Below are 23608 nucleotides of genomic sequence, written 5' to 3'. Positions count from 1 at the left end.
TTCTCCCCAACCATAGAAACTTTTACCCCCAGGGACAGTTAGGTCATCTTAGCCTTAGAAGACTGAGAGAACCTCTGCTGACAAGAAATGCCAGACCCAGCTGTGCTGGAGGATAGGGGTGGGAGCCCAGCAAGAAGGAACCAGCACACACTCTGTAAGTACAGAAGCAGTGGGGTGAGAGGCCTCTGGCTGTGGGCACTTGTAGGAGGCTAAAGGTTTGGTTTTGCTTCCAGGCTAAAGGGGAAAACTGAAGATCTAGGGCCAGAGGCATCATTCCCCCACACCCCAGGACTAGAGATGATTACAAAAATTAAGCTATTACTACTAAAAAATACACAGGCAAAGGAGAAAGAATGTAACTATAAAAAAGTTATTATGGGAATAGAGAAGACTGGGGTTTGTCCTCAGAAGAAGATATTGAAGCAAAGAAACCCTGTTCTACCCCAAAAAATAATGTCAAATGGTCACCTGCCCAAAAAGAATTTATAGAAGAATTTTCAAAAGACTTTAAAAATCAAACAAGAGAGATTGAGGAAAAAACTAAAAAAAAAAAAAAAGAAGAATCTAAGAAAAAAAAGATTATTAAAAGAAAGTCATCCAATTAGAAAAGGAGATCCAGAATCTTAAGGAAGAAAATGACACCTTGAAAATTAGAATTGAGGGGCGGCTAGGTGGTGCAATGAATTGACCCTGGAGTCAGGAGGACCTAAGTTCGAATCTGACCTCAGACACTTAACACTTACTAGCTATGTTACCTTGGGCAAGTCATATAGCCCCAATTACACTGCCTACCCCCTCCAAAAAAGCAAAAAAATAATAATAATAATTAGCATTGATCAAGGTAAACCAGTGAAATTAAAAGAGATCAAAAATAATAGAATAAAATATAAAGAATGAAAAAATAGAAAAGAAAGTGAAACATAAGAAAAACAACTGATTTGGAGAACAGAACAAGAAGAGAAAACATAAGAATAACTGGACTACCTGAAAGCTATGATCAAAGAAAGAATCTTGATACAATTATAAAAGAAATTTTTAAAACTGTCCTGAAGTATTAGAACAAGAGGGGAAAATAGAAATAGAAAAAATCCGCCTATCACCACTTAAAAGAGTTCCTATGAGGAAAACATTAGGCATATTATAGTCAAATTTTGAAACCCCCAGCTCAAGGGTAAAATATTAAGAACAACAAGAAAAAAACAATTTAAATATGGTGGTGCCAAAATTAAAATCATACAAGACCTAGCAGTGGTAACACTAAAGGACTACAGGTCTTGGAACACTATATATCAAAGAGCAAAAGAACTGGGGCTCCAGCTGAAAATATTATACCCAAAAAAGTTAACCATAATCCTGACGAAAAAAAAAATGGACATTTTGTTGTGCCTGGTTTTCCCCACAACCTCCCCTCCCCCAAGGAAGTAAGCAGACTGCCAGGTCAGCTCTGCCCTCCTCCACTGGGTCTCCGCCCTTTCCCCCAAGTCAGTTCACCTGCATAGAAGTGGGCAGGCTTCTGGGTCAGGCAAGGGAGTTTCAAGTTGTGTGCTGACCAATCACTGCTTACGTAAGGCCTCCTTTATAAGCTGAAGTTCTGCCCCAGATGGGGGCTGTTGCTGGCTGCTACTGCTATTGCTGTACCTGAGACATGGTGTGATGCCTGCTCAACCTGCCATGTGGCCTGATCAGCCGACGTGGCCTTTTAATAAAGGGTCCATTCTAAAATTATTATTTGGGTCTTGTTCGCATTAATCAACTATTAGACTTTTAGGACTTTGCCAAAAAAACAGATAAACAAAAAACAAAACCTGAACTTTATAGAAGATAAGGTACATACAAAAGACTGATTACAAGGGATTCAGTAAGGACAGATCATTTACTTTTTATGTATGTAAAATGTAAAACATATGTCTAAGATTATTAGTAATTGGGTAGTTCATAAGAAAGAATGGGGTAGATCTGACTTTAATAAGTAAAAACCATTTAGGAACAGCTAAAAAAAAAGTATTTTATATCAATGAGGTACAAGAAGAACAGACACAAAGGAATTAGATGGGGGAAGAGAACTGATGGTTCTGGTAACCTGCTTTCACTGGGAATGGGTTTAATACAATGCATCTGTATCTAGAAGATTATGTCTTCTAAATTCAGAGGAAATAAAATGGTAAGGGGATATCAGGAAGGGAAAGAGGAAAAGAAGAATCTCTAGAGGGGAGGATAAGGGTATATAAAATATAAAGGGGAGTATAGAAGGCGCTTAGATTTATGGGAATGGAAGGATAGGGGAAAGATCCTTAGAGTGGGGGGGGTAGGCTAAGTAATAGGAAGTAAAAGTAGCAGGTAGAAGTAACGTAGAGGAGTCAGGAGGGATAGGAAATAAGAAATATGCACAAACATTAAAAACAAAGATCAAGAGTCGAATTTGTTAGGAAAAGTATACGTCTACATAAGTACTTATGTATATGTGTGTGTGTGTATATATATATATGTGTGTGTATATATATATATATATATATATATATATATATATATATACACATCTGTATCTATGTCTAAATATATCCATAACTCATTGTAGCCTTCTTGGGGGGTGGGGAGGAAGGTGGAAAAAAGAACAAAGTAAAAAGTGAACTGCAGTGAACAAAAGAAAACTTACAAGGAATCAAAAAAGGATGGACAGCTCTCAAAACAATGAGTAGTATTTATCATACAGGCTTTCTTAAAATGAACATTTATTGCTATATAGTTTGAATCTTCTCTTACGTTCTGCTGTACACATGACATGCTTTTTCCCCCTTTCATTTGTATTTGTTTCAATATTTAAGTTATGATATGTTTCTTTTTCTTTTATCTATTCTCTGAGTTCTGGTATTTGAGTCTAAAATTAAAAACAAAAAATCTGATCCAATGATTAGAATATTGTCTTATTAAATCAAATGGCAGGGGTCTAAAAGTTTTGATTCATTGTGAGTCTAGGATAAGACTTTTTATTTGTTTTATTATGTTCTAAGACACTTCTGAACTTTCCTAGCTTTTATTAACCTCTCCAGGTTCAGCTTAGATGCTCCCTCCTATATGAGGATTTTCCTCCTCTTTCCCCCGACATTTGTCAGATAATTATTTGGAGGTGATATAGAAGAGAAGACTTCCTTCATATTCTAGCTAAAATCCTACCTTTTACAGGAAGTTTTTCTCCTACCTCCTTAATGTCCCTCCCTCTGTTGTTTGTCTTCAATTTATTCGTTACCTATGTTGCTTGTACATAATTATTTGCAGGTTGTTTCCCTAATTAGATTATGAGCTCTAGGGAGCAGGGACTCGTTTTTGCCTTCTTTTATACACCCTGGGCTTAGCACAGTGCTAGAGTAGTATTTATTTACAATAAATAAATAAAGTGCAAAGAAACTATACTCTTTGACTGAGGGACCTAAGTTGTGTTCAAGTATCTGAATGGGCCTCTTGTCGAAGAGGGATTAGACACCTTGAGTACAGGAAGCAGAGCTAGGAGCTCTGGGTTTGAAGCTGTCCAGAGGAAGATTTTGGCTTGAAAAAGACACCAACAACTGGGGAAACTGGAAAAGCCCTCCTACTTCCTGTAGAAGGTGAGATCTGAGCTGAGACCCGAAGGAAGCCAGGGCCCTTAAAAGTCGGAGTGAGGAAGGGGAGTATTCCAGTACAAAGCCAGAGAATGATATACAGAATGATAGAATGATTCCCAGTCTTGTGCTCTTCCTATTTCCTATGTCATGTAAATTGGACATAGGCCTTGAATTTGCTTGCTTTAGGGAACTGTCACGGGCTACCCACTGAGAGGGAGGAAGGAATAACTAGGAGAGTTGGGAGAATGAGAGCTGGAATGTATTGATGATTTTTTTGGGGGGGTGAAAGACTTTTTCTGATATCACATGAGCAAGGGATACTAAGTCCTGTAGGTTCTTTCCAGTTTTGTGGAGTTTGGGTTCAAGGTGTGAGGGATGACTTGCAGTGAAGTTTCCCCATTCTGAATATCCTATATACATTCTTATTACTTCCCTATATTTTGTAACTAAGTTCACTATTGTTTACACACACACACACACACACACACACACACACACACACACACACACACACATAAAAGTCATTGTGTATTTCAAGGTAATGTAAGAGCTATTGAGTATTAATAGAATTGATTGGATTAACTATTGAGACCAAATTAGAAGTGTTTTTAGTTTGGGGAAAGGAATGGTAGTTGAAAAGTAGCAAAGGGTTAAGTTTCTATAGAACTGCAAGAATTGCTGAAACAAGACTACTGATAAAAAGTATCAGACAGTAGCCTTGGGAAGAAGTTTGAGTTCCCAGAGAACTCCTAGATAATACTAAAAATGAAGTAGTGTTGGCAGCAGCAGGTAGATTTGACCAATCAGAAAGCAGACAGCAGCCTTGGGACACTCAGGCCCAGATAAGGACACATCTAGGTTGGACTGAAGGGGGTTCAGTATTCTGAGGTTGTTACTGTGCTTGCATAGTGGACCTCACGTATTATGTATATTATCTAACAAAATTAGAGCTTCATTAGTAATAATCAGGTTAATGTTTGGGAGGGGCGTGTAATCCTTGCTTATTTAACCCAGTTTCTGCTTCTGTACCTCGGCCTCCTCTCCTGGACATTGTTCCAGAGACTGGACCGCCTGCTTCTCTAGAGATTCTAATAAAACTTTCTACTTTCACTTTGAGAAGTCTCCGAGTAGTCAATTTGGGTTAGGGTCTCTGTACCCCACACAAAGGGATAGAAGCATGGGACTTGAAGTTAGGAATATCTGAGTTCAAATTCAGCCTCAGATTATTACTGCCACAGTTGTGTGATAGTGGACAAGTCACGTAAACTTTGCCTTTCTCAGTTTCCTCATCTGTAAAACGAGCTTACTGTGAGAATAAAATGAGATATTTGTAAAGTGCTTTGCTAAGCTTAAAGCATTCTATGAAAAGCCTATTTCTATTATTATTATTAATCATCATAATCCTCATCATGACTGAGTTGCTTTATCCATTTGGATCTCATATTTTCTGTACAATGGGTCCCTAATACCAACTCCTTTATATTTTTTTTTACATTTTTTACTCATTTTAAATGAATATTTAAATGTAAAATTTTTTAAAGAAAAAAAAGAACTTTTCCATGTACACAGCAGAACATAAGAGTATTCAACATAAAACAATAAATTTCCATTTCACAAAAATCTATGTAATAAATCCTACACATTGTTTTCAAAGCAACCCAGCTTTTCTATACTTCCTTCTAGGTATTTTTTTTTGTTCTTTGCATTTTTTATTTTATCTTTTGTTCTTCCTCTCTCTCCCTCATGCCCTCCCCCCAGAGAAGGCTACAATTAAATGTATGTATGTATATATACATATATACACACACATATACACACATGTATATACATATCTATAAACATACACAAATACACACATATACGCATATGTAAGACCATACTATGCATATTTCTATTTGTCATTTCTTTCTCTGGAGGTAGATAGTATCTTCACCTATAGATCCAAGTCTTTTCTTGTTTTTCTAAATTAACCAGCTCATCATTTCTTATATCACAACAGTACTCCATCACAATCATATACCACACCTTATTTAGCTATGCCTCAACTGAAAAGCATTTATCATTTTAGCCAATCTGATAAGTATAAGATTATATCTCAAAATTATTTTAATTTGCATTTAGTTAATCAATAATGGTTTAGAGCATTTTCTCATATAATTATAAATAATCTTGATTTCTTCATAAAAAACTGCCTGTTCATATCCTTTGACCGGTCATTCATCAAATTCTTATAAATTTGACAAAGTTCTCCATATATTTGAGAAAATGAGAACCCTGTCTGAGAGATTGTCTATGAAAGTTCCCCCCCTCCAATTTTCTGCTTTCCTTTTAATCTAGGCTACATTGGTTTTATTTATACAAGAACTTTTAAATTTAAACTAATAGCAATTATCCATTTTACATTTCAACAATGCTCTCTATCTCTTGTTTCTTCACACATTATTCTCCTATCCATGATAGGCAATATGTTCCATCTTCTAGTTTGCTTATGAAAGCTCCCTTTACATCTGGGTCATATATCCATTTGACCTTATCTTGGTACATGGTTTAATATATTGATCTATGCCCAGTTTTTCCAGTTTTCCCAAGAATTTTTACCTAATAATAATTTTTTTTCCCAAAAACTTACTTTACCATTGTCAAACACAAAGTTACTTTAGTCTTTTACTACTGCACATTGTATTTTTACTCTGTTCCACTAATCCACCTCTCCATTTCTTAGCCAGTACTAGAGAGCTCTGCTTTGCATTTCAGTTTTATGGGTAAATTCATCCCATTCACATTCTAAGTTATAATTACTTGCTGTGAATTTCCCTCCATCCTATTTCCTACTCTCTTGTTTCTTTCTAAATTTAGAAGACTTTTAGACCCTTCTAGATGTATATGTTCCCTCTTTAACCCATTTCTGATGGAAGTTCTAGCACCACCACTCCTTCACTGCTACTTGCTTCTTTTTTATCATTTCTTCCTTTCATGCCTCATTTGTATGAGTTAATTACTCCTTTTTATCTCTCCCTCTGCAGTTTTATTTTTTAGAATCATCCCACCATACACAGCTCACCCCAAGTTTCTTTCAAACTACCCAAATAATGATGACAGTCATAAGAGTACTAATAACATTTTCACATGTAAGAAGTAAATTTTGACCTTATTAAGTCCCTTATAATTGATCTTTAATGTTAACCTAATATTTCTCCTGGATCTTATATGTTGAATTTTCCATTAAGTTCTACTCTTTTTGTCACAAATGATGAGGGTCACCATAAAATCTTGAGGTATAGGGTTATAGGTGCTAGAGACCCCAAAATAACAACACGCTGGGTCCTGCCAAATGAATTCCACTAAAGTGTTCTCTCAGACAAAGAAACGCAAAGTTTATTAAAGATTTGCCATGTTGGGTAGACTCTTAAGTAGCCGCAGGATCTATGACTCTTGTACTAGACAAGCGGACCAGAATCATCTGACACAGAGTGAGTCTACACTAGATCATTCTCAGGCACTCTCATACCTCATGGAAGCAAGATGGGATCTTATATACAGAAAGATTGTGGGAGGAATTTAAGGGAGGAGTTTGGGGAGGGTCTTCAGGAGGAATCAAAAGAGGTCAGACTCCAGTGATGAGAGATTAAGGGTGGGAGGTAGCTGGAGGGTACCTGGAGATGAGACAATGGAGAGTTTGGAAGGATGAAGGGTGGGAACCAGCTGGACAAAGGAAGGCTAGGCTAGTAACAGAGGTTTGGGCCAAACCACAAAGAAAGGCTTATGGCCTCATCAAATGGGAAGATTCAATCAGAGTTCAAGGGGGTTCCCAGAGCCTCATCAACAAATACCTGAAAATCTTTCAGTTCATTAAATGTCTATTTTTTTTTTTCATTCAGGATTATGCTTAACTTTGCTGGGTAAGTTACCCTTGGTCATAACTTTAGCTCTTTTGCTCTACAAAATATAGTGCTCTAAGACCTATGGTCGTTCCAATATAGAAACTGCCTTGTAATTCTGATTATAATTTTGCATTATTTAAATTGTATTTTTTCTTGTTTCTTACATTTTCTCCTTAATCTGGGAGCTTTGGAACTTGGCTATGATATTCTATAATTTCACCTCTTGGGATCTCTTTCTGTTGGGAATCAATAGATTTTTTTTTTAAATTATTTCTGCTTTACCTTCTTGTTCTAGAACTTCAGGGCAATATTCCTTAATAATCTCTTTTAATATCATATCAAGATTCTTTTTTTGACTAACTTTCAGATAGTCCTACAATTCTTCTATTGTTTCCTCTCTGTTCTCCAGATTTTCTGTTTTTCTGATGAAATGCTTCACATTCTCTTCTATTTTTTCATTGTTGTGGTTTTGTTTTATTATTTATTGGTGTCCTATAATGTAATTAACTTCCACTTGCCCAATTCTAGTTTCCAAGTAATTATCTTCTTCCTTAAGTTGTTGATTCTCTATTCCTAGTTGGTTGACTCTTTTCTTAATTTTTTCTTAATTTTCTTGGACTGCTCCTATTTTTTCCCCCAATTTTTCCTCAAGCTCTCTTATTTAATTTTTAGTCTTTTTAAAGTTCTTCCAAGAACTCTTTTTGGGTTTGAGACCACTGATGTTTCTTATTGAAAAACGAGTGATTTATTTTATTTTATTTTTTTTAAAGCAGTTGGGGTTAAGTAACTTGCTCAAGATTACACGGCCAGTTATTTCTGGGTGTGGTGCTGAGTGTCTGAGCCCGGGATTCGATCTCCAGGTCATCCCAACACTGGAGCCACTGCTCTTACTCGCTGAGCCACCTGGCTGCCCCAGGAGTGGTTTTTTTTCGTTCTACTATTTTTCTTCTGAATATGAACCCAAATCTTCTCTATTCCCACAGTAGGTATCTATGGTGGGGGTCTTCATCCTTTGCTTACTCATTTTTATTTTATTTTTATTTTTTTTCTTAAAACTGTCATCATTACTACTGTAATTTCTTTTTTCTTTTTTCTTTCCATTTTTCAAATGCATTATTAACTTCTGATTTACATCATTATTTCTGTCAGATTTTGAGTTGCAAATTTTCTCCCCGTTTTTCCCCTACCCACCGCCCCAAAATAGCAGTCCCACAGGATATCCCCTCCTCCAATCTGCTCTCTCCCATATCTTCTCCCATACCCCCTTTGACTTTTTCCAGTAGGGCATGGTGGATCTCTATGCCCCAGTGCCTGAATATCTTATTTCCCAATTACATGTAAAATAGTATTAATAATAATATATATATTTAAACATTTGATTTTAAAACTATGAATTCCAGATTCATTCCCTTCCTCCCTTGTCACCCACCCTTACTGGGAAGATAAGCAATTCAGTATAGGTTGTACATGTGTAGCTATGCAAAACATTACCATAGTAGATATATTGTAAAAGACTGACTATATTTCCCTCCCTCCTATTCCACCTCCCACTTGTTCTATTCTCTACTTTGATCCCATCCCTTTTCAAAAGTAGGCACTTCCAATTTCCTTCCCTCCTAACCTGCCCTCCCTTCTATCATCCCCCTTCTCATTCCCTTCCCCCCTACTCTCTTGTAGGGTGATATACCCTATTTAGTGTGTATATCATTCCCTCCCCAAGCCAAATTCAATGAGAATAAGGTTGACCCATTTCTTTTTGCTTTCCTATTCTTCCCCTCCATTGTAACCATTTTCCCTTGCCTCTTCTATATGAGATAGTTTACCCCCATTCTGTCTTTCCCCATCTCCTCTCATTATATTCCTCTCTTACCTCTTAATTTCACCTTTTAAGTATCATCCCTTCCTATTCAGTTGGTCCTGTGCCCACTATCTATGTATACCTGTAAACATATATACACATGTTCACATATGCATTCATATATCTCAGATATAGACATATATATTTCTATTCCCTTCAACTATTTTCAAACAGAGAAAAGTTTCATCAGTTACAATTATTGTTTTTCCATATTAACATTCCAGGAATGTTAATAGTTCAACTTTGATAAGTTCCTTATGATTTCTTTTCCTTGTTTAGCTTCTCATGCTTCTCTTGCTTCTTGTATCTGAATGTCAAATTTTCTATTCAACTCTGGTTTTTTTCATCAAGAATGCTTGAAAGTCCTCTATTCCACTGAATGACCATATTTTCCCCTGAAATATGATACTCACTTTTGCTGGATAGGTGATTCTTGGTTTTAATCCCAGATCCTTTGACCTCTGGAATATCATATTCCAAGCCCTTCAATCCCTCAGGGTAGAAGCTGCCAGATTCTGTGTTATCCTGATTGTGTTTCCACAATATTCAAATTGTTTCTTCCTCACTGCTTGTGATATTTTCTCCTTGATCTGGGAATGCCAGAACCTGGCTATAATATTCCTAGGAGTTTTCTTTCTGGGATCTTTTTTCAGGGGGTAATTGGTGGATTCTTTCAACCTCTCTTTTGCCCTCTGGTTCTAAAACATCAGGGCAGTTTTCCTTGAGAATTTCTTGGAGGATGCTTTCTAGGTTCTTTCTTTGATCATGGCTTTCAGGTAGTCCAATAATTTTTAAATTATCTCTCCTGGATCTATTTTCCAGGTCAGTGGTTTTTCCCATGAGATATTTCACATTGCCTTCTATTCTTTCATTTGTTTGGATCTGTTTAATAGCACCTCGATTTATCATAAAGTCATTAGCTTTCATTTGCTCCAATCTAATTCTGAAGCAATGATTCTCCTCAGTGAGATTGTTTTTCCACCTGGAAAATTCAGCTTTTTAAGGCATTCTTCTCCTCATTGCCTTTTTGAGCCTCCTTTGCCATTTGAGCCAGTCTATTTTTTAAGGTGGTATTTTCCTCAGTCAGGTTGTTGACTCTCATCTTATACTTTTCTTGCATCATTCTCATTTCTCTTCCCAATTTTTCCTCCACTTCTCTTATCTGCTTCTTAAGGTCCTCTATGGCCTGTAACCAGCTCATATTTTCCTTTGAAGCTTTTGGTGCAGGAGTTCTGACTTCACTGTCTTCCTCCTGCTCCATGCTTTGATCCTTTTTGTCCCCCAAATAGGAGCCCAATGTTGGATTCTTCTGTTTTCTTTGCTTATTTTGCCTGGTCATGCTACCACTCAGTCACTTGACCCCTGGGATTTTTGCCACAGTAGGACTCTGCCACCAGACAGGGGATCTTCATTCCAAACACTGGGGTTTTCTCAGCTGCCAGAGGTATTAGTTGGGTGCCCTCTCTGAAACCTCCACATGCTCTGGCAAGCTGGTCACACACCCCAGGACTTCCACCCTAGACCACAATCCAGATCCAAGCTGGTGAAAACAAGAACAATTACCCCTCAGACTGGTCACTTAGTCCCCCTACACTCTGCAGGCCAGGAGCTGAAGCCACCACATGGCAGGAGGCTGAGCCACAGCCCTCACCAGCTTCTCGCCCCAGGGGCAAAAGCCAACACACTCCCAAATACTGGGTTCCAAAGTCCACACTGCACTGACCCCTTACTTTGTCCTTAGCATCTATGGGTTGATAATTCTAGACTGCCACAGCTGCTGGTGATCTGGAGTCCCTCCAGCTGGCAGCTGGTCAGGCCCACCCTGGGGCTAAAACCTTGGTGAGGGGCTGGGCTCAACTCCCAGAGCACTGCGCTAGTCGATTCCTGCCAGCCTGCCGGGCTGTCCTCAGTGGGAGGTTAGCTTCTCTGTGTCATTCTGTGGCTTCTGTAGCTCCAAAGTTTGTTTAGAGTCCCCTTTTACATGAATTGGAGGTGGTGGGAGCTGGAGCAGCACGGAAGTCCTGTTTCTACTTCACCATGTTGACTCCGCCCCCAACTGATGTCCTTTTTTTTTTTTCTTAGTTTTATTCTTAACCACTTATTATTATAATCAAGTTCTAGTCCCAATGTGTGGAGAAATGATGCTTCAGGTCCTTCTTACTTTTCTCTTCTGAGCTCTGTCCTGGGACCCAGTCTTGGGTACTCCTTTCCCTCCCAAACCATGGTTGGGCCTCCTTGGCCATGCTGTCCTGTAAATGCTCTTGCTCCCTGTGGTCCCTCTAATGGCTGCTAACTTCAACTGTCCTTTCTGCCCTGGAACTGAAACCAGGGACTCTGCTGTCCTGCAAATGTCCACAGCCAGCAGGATCTACACACCTCTACTACCACATTCACCAGATGTGTGCTAGCTCCTTCTCCCCTGTAGCCACAGTCCACAATAGCTGTGCTTGGCATTCCTTGATAGTGAAAGATCTTTCCATTTTCTCCATCTCATTGGTCTGACCCCCACCCTGTCCTAGAGGTGAAAGTTCTTGAGGTTGAGGCTTCTTCTCAACCCAGCAGCCTCCAGGGATTATTGTTTGTTGATTCTCTGAGCGGCCTGGAGTCAGCCTGGAAGTGTTTGTATTTTACTCTGACAAATCTCCACCCCAAGGTCCAGTTTTTCCTAGGGTCCTCTTACAGTGTTATTGGAGGACTACTACTTTACCCCTATTTTTGTTTAGATGCTCTGTGTGCACTCTGAGACAACATTCTGTCCCTAATACCAACTCTTTTATCTTTTTTTTAAGAATGTTTTTATTTTATTTTTCTCAATTACATGTAAAAATAATTTTTAATATTTGTTGGGGTTTTTTTTATAATTCTTTAATTCTAAGTTCCCTCCTTCCCTTCTTCCCTTTCCCTCTCGAGAAGGTAAGCATCTTAATATAGATAATACATCTTCAGTCATGGGCAGCTAGGTGGCCTGTCCTGAGTTCAAATCATCTTTCTGAGATCAAATCTGGCCTCAAACACTTACTAGCTGTGTTATCCTGGACAAGTCATTCAACTTTGCCTCCATTCCTCTTCTATAAAATAAGTTGGAGAAAGAAACAGGAAACCACTCCAGTATCTTTGCCAAAAACAAAACAAAACAAAAAATCCAAAGACTTGAACACTAAACAACAAGTCATGCAAAATGTATTTCCATATTAGCCATGTTGCAAAAGACAATATAGATTAAAACAAAACAACAAGAAAAATAATTTTAAAAGTATGCTTCAATCTGCATTCAGACTCCATCAGTCCTTTCTCTGGAGGTAAATAGCATTTTTCATCATAAGTTCTTCAGAATCCTTTTATCTTTTGATGGTAAGACTGGGAATTTTTTGAGAACAAAAGGGTTAACATTCTTGGGAGAGAACAGGAGATCAGACCTTTGTGTCCAGGAAGCACAGAACATTACGGAATTTTATTCATCAAATTCCAAGCCCGAACTTACCTGACAAGACTAGCAATTTCATCAAATGCACAGCCTCCTCTTATGTTGAGCAATATATCAACAGACACAGTTAATGGAGAGGAGGGGTATGGGTAATTGCCTTCTTTTAAGAAACTTTTGATTGAGGGAAAATGACTTCAATGCTTGTCTGACCTACTAGCCTAGAGCAGAGCACTGGGACTTAAGCTTTGTTATTATACCCGACTGCTACTGACTTGCTGTATAGCACTGGGCAAGTAACCACCCTGTTGTTTTGGTGTTTTTTTCCAGAATCCTGCTCAATGCAGATAATCTTATAGTAAAAAGGGCCTTAGAGATTATCTAGTTTAACGCACAAATTGAAGCACAAATTTTCTCTATACAACATCCCTGACAAGTGGTCCTCCAACCTTTACCTGCCAACCTCCAGCAATGAGAACTCATTACTTCCCAAGGCAGTCTCTTCCATGTTTGAATAACTCTAATGCAGAATATTTTTTCTTGTTAATAGAAATATTGCCTTCAGCAGTCAAGCAAAATAAGTTTCATCTCTCTTCCATTTGATAATCCTTCAAGTACTTGAAAACAATTATTATGCCCTCCCATCAGTCTTCTAATAAAACAAAACTAATAAAAATAGCTGAGGCAGCTAGATGGTGCAATGGACAGAGTTCTGGGCCTGCAGTTAGAAAGATTCATCTTCCTGACTTCAAATTTGGCCCCAGACACCTACTAGCTGCGTGACCCTGGGCAAGTCCCTTAACCTTGTTTGCCTCAGTTTCCCCATCTATAAAATGAGCTAGAAAAGGAAATGTCAAACCATTTCAATATCTTTGCTAAGAAAACCCCAAATGGGGTCACAAAGAGTCAAACAGGATTAGACAAAAACAAAAATAAAAAATAACTAGTATTTTATAAACATTTTAAAGTTTTGCAAAGCTCTTTACAAATATCTCATTTGACTTTCACAACAACCCTGTGAGGTAGGTGCCATCATTATCCCCACTTTATAGTTGAGGAAAGAGGTGGGCTGAGGTTAAGTGACTTGCCCAGGGTCACACAGCTAGTACATGTCTGAGGCAGGATTTGAACTCATGTCTTTCTGTTTCCAAATTTAGCATTCTACCATTTCATCACCTGAACATTCCTAGTTTTTTCAACTAAGCCATTAAAGACATGGTTTCAGGAACCCTGTCACAAGTTGCTTTCTTCTGTGAGTATTCTTGCCAATGTCTTTACTATAACATGGTACCCATGGCCAAACACAATACTCCCAGGATGGCCTAATAAGGTCTGAGTATACTGGAATGTGTTCTGAAATTTTTCTTGTTCTGAAAACTGCCTCTTAATACAGCCTAAAATTTCATTAGCTGTTTTGAGTGTCACATCACACTGCTGACGTGGATTGGATTTGTAGTCCATTAAAACCTCCAGGTCTTTTTAGAGGATGTGCTGTCTTCCAAATCTTATATTTGTGGAATTGATTGCTTGTTAAGACTTTGTATTTATTCCTATTGAATTTCATCCTTATTAGATTTAGAAGAAAGCATACTTTTTATTCTGATACAACAGACATTTCCCAACAACCATCCTTCTGTAAAGCAGTATAGATTTAGAATTGGAAAGGCCCTTAAAGATCATCTAAACAAATCAAATTTTTTTACAGATAAGGAAACTGAGGTCCAGGTAGTCTGCTAGTCCAAAGTCACATAGACAGTAAGTGGCAGAACTGGGCTACTAACTCAGGTCCTCAGCCTCCAAATTCAGTGCTCTTTCTGCCCCACCATTTCATCACCTAAACATTCCTAGTTCTTTCAACTAACCCATTAAAGACATGGTTTCAGGAGCCCTGTCATAAGTTGCTTTCTTCCTCTAAGCACACAGTCAAACAAAAAGCCCAATAGCATGTGTATGATTGATAATATATGTCATGTTCTACTTTCATAGTTTACAAATTACTGATGGAAAGGAGGGGTCTGTGGAAGAGGACACATAGAAGAAGCAGAAGCCCAGCTCACAGCCTACAGTCAGAGCTCCAGGTTTCAATGAAGGGGTAGACAGCAGGGCTTTGGAAAGCCCTTTGAGCCCTAAATCTGTGATCCTCCAACTGATAGTTCTGCATCAACATTACTTTATTTGACCTGGGCATTGTTGCCTCTTCAAGTTTTCTCCCAATAAATCATTTTGTTTATATGTATACATACAGATATATGAGCATATGAAGTATGCAGACACACACACACTTCTTTTCACTATATTTTCTCCAATTTGTATCATTTCATACAGGCTTCCAGCATCTCTGAATTTTTCATAGCTGTCACTCCTTTTGGCACAGTAATATTTCATTACATTCATATATTCCATAGTTTGTTCGGCTATTCCCCAATTACTGGGCACATATTTTGTTATCACAAATAATGCTGCCATGAATATTTTTGTATATATGGATCTTTTCTTGCTGTCATTAGCCTTCTTGGGGCTGCAGTAGTGAAATATCATAGTCGAAGGTTAAAAATATTTGAGTACGTTTTCTCACACAATTCCAAAAATTTTTTAAAATTCAAAACAGGTGAGACAAGTCACAGCTCCACACCGAGCAGCCAATTAGTGCATCCCTTTTCCCGCAGTTCATTCCAACTTTGAATTTTCCCATCTTGGCTAATGTGATGGAGAATTGTTTTAATTTGAATTTCTCTATTTATTATTTAGAATGATTCTTAGATGGCCCCAATAGTTTGAATTCCTTCTTTTAAAAACTGTTTATTCAAATTCTTTGACCTTAAGAGCTTTTTGGATTCTGAATTCTATTGCCCTATGGGTTAGTTATCCCTCTCAATTACCTGTAATTTGTCAATTTGATATGCATACCATTCATGCCTTCATTCAATTTCATTTAATTTTTTTTTATTTTTTGCTTTTTGGAGGGCAACTGGGGCTAAGTGACTTGCCCAAGGTCACACAACTAGTTTTTGTGTTAAGTGTCTGAGGCTGGATTTGAACTCAGGTCCTCCTGACTCCAGGGCTAGTGCTCTATTCGCTGCACCACCTAGCTGCCCTCAAAGTGTTTTTTTTGTTTTTTATTTTTGTTTTTTGGAGGGCAATTGGGGTTAAGTAACTTGCCCAAGGTCACACAGCTAGTAAGTGTTAAGTGTCTGAGGCTGGATTTGAACTCAGGTCCTCCTGACTCCTGGGCCAGTGCTCTACTCACTGCACCACTTAGCAGTCCCTCATTCAATTTAATGTAATAAGCATCTACTATGAACAACGTAAAAGGTACTTTGCTAAGCAATAAAAATATACATATTTTTAAAAATATTATTCTACTCTGATCAATACAATAATGTATGACAATTCCAGAGGACTTATGATTAAAAATGCCATCCAAAGAGAGAACTGATGAATTGAGTGCAGATTGAAGCATATATTTTTTACTTTTTTTTTTTGCAACATGGATAATTTGAATATATGTCTTGCATGATTTCATATGATTAACAGGTAACATTTCTTGCCTTCTTATTGGGTGGGGGAGTTAAGGAAGAAGGGAGGGAATTTGAACTGAGAATTAAAAATTTTTTAAGTTAGATTTAAAATGTTTTTGATGTTATATAATTCCTGTTCTCAATGAACTTCTCATTTAATTGGGCTATGGAAAAAGTATGTAAATAACTACAATAGAAAGAAAAACAAGATACGTGGAAAGAAGACAAATTGTTCCAGTTATTACGGCAAGTCTTCTCCCCACTTTTCTGAATTGCTATTAACAGATACCTAATATTGGGGCTTTTGAAGCTATTCTGGAAGTCAAGCCCTTCTTGGTTTAGACGTTGGGAGTTGGGTGGCAGGAAAGCAATGGTTTTTGTAGCAGAAGCCTGTGCTAGACTGAGACCCTACTAGGAGCCAAGGTAAAAAGATGCTTTGCCTTGCTTCATTTAGCTTCTCTCTCCAAGGCCTAGGTGATGAGGTGAATGAAAGTATTTTTAGGGGAGTTACCTGGAACACTGCTATATTAACTTTAGTCTTCTGAAAATTTGTCTCCAAAAAGCTTTTCTGTGAGATTTGTTTGTAAATGGATTTTGTTTTGTTTTAAATATTCTACTAGAACAGAAGAGTAGAGAAAAATGGTCTTAAGGGTATTCAGAGCAGAAGTAGTCAAAGCCAAGCAGTAAGAAGGTCCACTCCCATTAGACAAGTGGTTTGAGAAACAGAAGAAACCTCCTTGGAGATTTGGCTGTTTTTATTTATAATCTGATGCCAGCCATTCAGTGGTGAATGACAGCTGGGGGAGAAATGATGGTCTTTATTTGGCACCTGGTTTCAACTCTGTTATCTCTCCATTTCTACAAAGTCCTTATGAAAATAATCTACATATACATCATGGGCATCCTTGATGAAGACATGAAAAAAGAAATTGCCAGGCTTCCATAAATAATCTTCTACAGTGGACCACATTTTTATCATCCCACAATTGACAGGCACAATTGGTATAGAGAATACAAAGTCCCAGGAATGTGAGGAGGCTGCAAGATATTACTAGCCATAGGGGAGAAACAGCATAGAGGACATCCTCAGAGAAAAATATGACCAGAAAAAAAAAGGAAGGCTGGTCATATAGAAAGAGTGAGGGATAAGTGACAGCCTATGTACAATATGGATGTCTATGCAATATCAAGAAATCTAGAGGATCACAGATTTAGAGCAGGGGTCAGCAACCTATAAGCTGCGAAACAAATCCAACCAGAGACTTTTTTTTACAGTGGTTTTTAGATTTTTTTTTAACTAAATTTTATTCTACTTTAAAATGTAAAAACCATTCTTAGTTTGTAGGCTGTAGTTTACTAACCCCTAATTTAGAGCTTAAAGGTACCTTAATAGGTCATCTATTAAGGTCATTTTACAGATGAAGAAACTCAAGGCCAATTAATTGACTTGCATGGTTACGTAGCCAGGATTCAGACCAAAGTCATCTGACTACAAATCTAGCATTCTTTTCTACTGTATCATGCTCTCCCCTAGCATACTGAATTGGCCTCTGGAATCTAGATTATTCTTCTAACCAGGGGTGTTTCACAGGATTCTGTCCTAGGCCCTCTACTCTTCTCCCTCTAAATTGTCTCTCTAGGTGACCTCATCAGCTTTCATATATTTAATTATCAACTCTATGCAGATGATTCCCAGATCTATTTATCTAGGCTCAAAAACTTGAGCATACACAGATATCCTCTGCCTGCTTATAGCAACATACGTATGACTCATTTCTGGGTTAAATCCCCCAGATTGGCTGCTGAGCCAGAAAAGTTGATGATTCGAGGTACCATACCTGGTTGGAGAAGAGGTGGCTTCCAGCTGGTGGGTCTATTTGGGGCTTTCAAGAATATAGAAATATAGGGGCGGCCAGGTGGCTCAGTGAGTAAGAGCACCGGCTCCAATGCCGGGATGACCTGGAGTTCAAATCCGGGCTCAGATACTTAGCACCACACCCAGAAATAACTGGCTGTGTAACCTGGAGCAAGTTACTTAACCCTGATTGCTTAAAAAAAAAAGAATATAGAAATATAAGATAAGAATATAATATATACTTCAATCAGGGTGTGAAGGAAAGAAGGGTCCCCAGAATAATGGCAAGGCTGGGGCACTCCAATCTTCTACTCCAAACATAGTGTTTGGATTCAATAAATTGAGCTTGTACCACAGGTCTTTGACTGCCTTACTTCCCTTTTTATGTTTCCTTTTTTCTAGTATCAACGTAGTTAACAATGAAAGGTCCTAAAAGACCTGTGAATGCCAGCAACAAAGACAAGGTCTACTGGAGTGGTAATGGCTGCAGTCACAGAATCAGGATAGAATCTACAACAAAGAAAGCATTGATATCAGAAAGGGAAGCCCCAGTAAGGAAGATCCCTCTTGATGTTTTTATGGATTGTGTTCACTGGAGAGGGGACATAACTGTTTGTATCCCCAAAAGACTTTGATATTAGCTTCCATACTGATTATACTAATAATGATGTTATTGGATTCTGCTGTATGATTCTTTATGATTAGTATTGCCTTTTCTTTTCCATAAATGATTCATGTTTGTACATTTGGTAACTTTTGTCTTTACTTTCCATTTTGCCATAGAGAATCCTTAAGTGCCTGTAACCTTTTCTATAATTAGCAACTTTCCCCAGAGTAGCCATGGTGGGGACCAATGAATGTTAAAACTGGGAAGTCTCCTTCCCCTTGTGAGAAATTGGGGAACCCCAGAGCAAAGCACCCAGGGAAAACTGATAATTAAAGGGCAAGGATTGGCACAGGTTACCAGCCCCATTGCTTTTATGAGAATAATCTACAGCCACATGCTTCTTCACTAGTCTCTGTGAGAGACTCTTGCCTTATCTTGCCAGGACCAAAATTTCAACACACATCACCTCTGCCTCCCTACTAGAACCTTGGACTCTCAACCCTAGGTCCCCCAACTGTATCTGGTGAGCTTTTGCCCTCTCTTGCCAGAGCCCTGGCCTCCATACCAGTTCCTAAACATCTTCTCACAATCTCCCCTATGTAGATATCCTTTCCCTCTCTTGCCAGAACCCCTTTAAATGTTGCCCTCTCCAATAAGATATACACTTCTCGAGGGCAGGGACCATGTAGCATTCTCTTATTTGTATCACAAATATCACATTCTTTTAGGTTGGCACAGAGTAAATACTTAATAAATGCTCTATTTATGTATTTGTTTATATGTATTTGTCTTCCTGGACAGAATGATTGCTCCTTGCAAGTAAGTTCATTCATTCTATTTGTCTTCCTAACACCCAACACAGAGCCTGATACATAGACACGCTTAATAAATACTTGTTGATTAAGCTAAATAGATTTTAGGAAGTTTTCTGGAATCCAAATAGTTTTCTGGAATCTTGGATTCAGGGAATTATCCTCTTGGAGCTCTCTTCCCCTATCTAAGGTAGGATTATACAGATAGACTAGTACCTCGTTTAAAAAAGAGTTAAGGTTCCTATTCTCTTTCCCTAAAAATCTGGAAACTGACCAGCTTTTAATTACTTAAATTTCTTTTTTATGATCCTGTTTGCAGTCCTATGACTGCATGACTTATACTCTTCATTTTTAGCTAACCCTGGTGGATAGAGATAAACACCAACCTTTTAGTATGGAAAATTCCTTTATTTTATCCACCTCTCTCCTCCTAGCCTCACTTAAATTAAAAAAGAAAGACACAAAAGCTAAATCAGTCACTTAAACAGATGCTAACTCACCCCCTCCCCTGCATTACCCATCTTCCACCCCCACCCCCACCCCCAGTTCCTATCATTTGGGCCTTTCCCTTATTATTGTGATCAGACCACTAGAAGGATTTAAGACATCATTTCATCTGATCAGGATCATTTATAAATAGCAGCTCTGCTCTGCTGCAGCATATGATACTGAAACGAGTGAATTAAAGCAAATTGCTATTAAGAAACAGAGAGAATGAATTTTAAAGAAGCACAAGGCAGGTTTCTCCTTTAGTATATTTTCATGCAAATCAGTACTCTGTGGGCACCAGGGCAAGCTCTGTGGCTTAAACTGCTAGGTACCAAGTCCCTTGAGGAGAAACCAAAAAGGAGAACAACATTGTGTGGTCTGCACTTTTTTTGTCTCCTGAGGCCCAAAGCAAGCAGGTTTGTGGACTCCTGAGACTGGTCTAAAACCAAAGGAAGGTAGGGTAGGGTAGGGTAGAAATCTTGTTCTTGAAGGAAACTGTTACAGATTGAACTGGAATATGGTGGAATCTGAGTAATAGAAGGAAAGAAGTGAAAGTGGGAACCAGCAGGGGAGAGGGGAGAACTCAGTATTCTTCCTAACACTGTTTTCCCACATTTAACAAGCTCGAACCTTCTTTTGTAATCAGTAAAGGCCATATTGAGTTCCACCTGGATTAATGCTTTCTGTTTATTTTGAAACCCAAACGAGAAACTTAGAGGGCCTCCAATTTCATTTGGTAAAATGGCTTGAGTGCTTTGACATTTGACTTGTCATCCTGGATTTCCTTTTGGTGAGTTCTGTCACTAAGCTGGAATGATGTATCTTTCTGTGCCCTGGCCTCCCCCTTCCACCATTCAGTTGACCCTGCTCCCACTCCGCACGCATACCATGCCCAATCGAATAAAGATTCTCCTACCTTGTGAGGGTAGTTACAATCATCTTGAAGTTTGGGGTTTTAGAGGTGCTTGAGACCCCAAAATACCAACATGCTGGGTCTTGCTGTGTAGAATGAAATGTGGTTTCTCAAGTAGACTATTTGCTAAAGTACTATAAGCCTTTAGGCCTCAGTCAGGTGACCTGGGGAGGGAAAAATGAAACTCCAGAAATCCCCATCACCCCATTGGCCAAATAAGGAAACGTTAACAAAACAGCCAATCAATTTAAAAGATTACATGAGGAAGGGGAGGGTTGTGGTTTTCACGAGGTTTTCGGCTATATAATCCAGCTTTGGTTTCTGTAGGGAGGCTTACTCTCTCTGGACTTCTCAGTGATGGGACCACCCACTTCTCTCGAGATTCAATAAAACTTCCTGCTTTCACCTTGAGACGTCTCCAAGTAGTCAATTTGGGGTAGGTAGGGTCTCTGTACCCCACACACTGCTGAATGAATTGACTCAAGCCTTCACTCAGTCAAAGAAAAATAAAGCTTATTAAAGATTCTCCATAACGGGTAGATTCTTGAAGAGGCTAAGTATTTGTGAGGCTTGTGTTGACAAGCAGGCCAGAACAATCTGACACAGAATGAGTCTGAGCTAGATTGAATCTCAACACCTTCATGGAGGCAAGATGGATCTTATATACAGAAAGACTGTGGGAGGGATCGAGGGGTGCTCTAGAGGAGGGGTTTGGGTAGGGTTTTGAGGCAAAGTCTAAGGAGGATCTTGAGGGGATGAAGGTCAGACTCCAGGAATGGGATTAAGGGTAGGAAATAGCTGAAGGTTACCAGGTAACAGGTTTGGGTATAGATATTTTTATAGGATAAAGGGTGGGAAGTAGCTGCACAATGGAGGACTAGGCTAGGTTAAGAGTAACAGAGATTTGAGCCTAGCTATAATGAAAGGCTTGTGGCCTCAGGCAAATGCTTCATCCAGCAGGAAGATTCAAGGAGGTTCCCAGAGCCTAAACCCCATCAATCTGACATAGTGTATGACATGTCAGACTAAGGAAAAACTGGAAATGGGTTGAAAACAGTCACAGTATTTTTCTTCAACAGAAAGAACTTCAGGAAGGTGTTATAAATGATGCCTTTCTAAGCTTGCTTTGGTGCTGTGTTGGCACTGATACCAGGTCAGCATCATAATCAAACTTTTTGGCACATTTTGTTAGCACTTTGGATAATGTTTTATAGATTATACTTACTAATTGTATGACCATGGGCAAACAACTTCTCTCAACCTGTTTCTTCTTCTGTAAAATGAGGATTAATAACAGCACCTACCTCACAGGGTTGTTGTGAAGATTAAATGAAGAAGAAAATACATGTAAAGTACTTTGTAAACCTTAAAGTGTAATATACATGTTAGCTATAATTATTATTCGTCATAATTTTAAAATAAATTATTATAAATATATAAAAAAAAGTTATAAATTTATAACTTGTTATAAATGAAAATCTATGTGCTCTGTCTAGGGAATAAACCACACCTGTTGGGGATCCAGGAAGTTTCATGATTTTTATTTTACATTTATTCTGTAATGAATAAATGGGTAGCCTCCCAGAAGGACCGCAAAGGATCAGACAAAGGCAAGCCCTTTTTATGCTGTTTCATTTAACTTTTCTCGCCATTCCTCCCTTCTGAGTTGGGATTGGCTCCAGCTCTTCTGGGTTACACTCTCTCGACCTGCCCATTAAACATGCGTGTTAATGAAAAGTCAGTGACCATCCCCCAGCTGGCCTGAGTCAACCAAGCTCAGGCCCCTCTTTAGAGATTTATGCTTTCCTGCATGTAAACACCCATTGTTCCTATAGAATCTGTGGAAACCAAACTGCCAGCATTTCTCACAAACTAATTCGGAAAAATTCAGTTAAATGGGAGGGAAGATCCTTAGACATAGGTCCCAAGAAACCCCAGAACACTGACCCCTACTTAGGTGTTGCTGGAATGTTGGGGGAGGGAAGGAGGTATAGAACTGATTATCCAGGGATATTATAAAACAGATATCGAGGGTCACTAGCCTTCTTCCTTCTTCATTCCTCTCCAAGACTGCACTCTTGACTTTTAGGCCTTTCTCTACCAAGTCCAGGCCCAGGTAGTCCTCCTTCTTCCCCTTCTCTTCTCTTTTTAGCTTTCTTTTATTCACTGTCTTTTCCTGTTAGAATGTAAATTCTTGGAGGGCAGGGACTGTCTTATTTTTCTGCTTGTATTTGGATTCTCAAGGTTTAACCAAGTGCTTGGCACACAAGTTAGCACTTAATAAATGCTTGTTGACTTCTTAATTAGCCTCCTTAGGAGAATATTTTTGGGACACTCTGGTGCTACTGCTGAGCAGGCTGCAGCTCAAAGGGAAGGCAAGACTAGGCCAGGAAAGAGCATACTTGGTCCTCACCTGCTGGGGAGGATGAAGATGGGGGGAGGAACAGTATGCCATCTTTCCTATTTTAACTAAGAGTATGCTAATTAAAGAGGCTGTGTAGTGCAGTGGAAAAGGCACTGAATTTAGAGTTAAGGGGCTTAGGTTCAAATCCTGGCTTTGCTATTTAAAATCTGAATAACCTTGAACAAGTTCCTTAACCTCTTAAAGCCTCCATTGTGTAAAATAAGGGGATTGAAGTAGTGATACATGAGATTCTT

Source organism: Petaurus breviceps, unplaced genomic scaffold (assembly GCF_028583685.1).
Source record: "Petaurus breviceps papuanus isolate PSGF00001 unplaced genomic scaffold, PetGlider_PUasm1.0 164, whole genome shotgun sequence".
NCBI lineage: Eukaryota > Metazoa > Chordata > Mammalia > Diprotodontia > Petauridae > Petaurus > Petaurus breviceps.
This window is presented reverse-complemented; position numbering follows the sequence as displayed.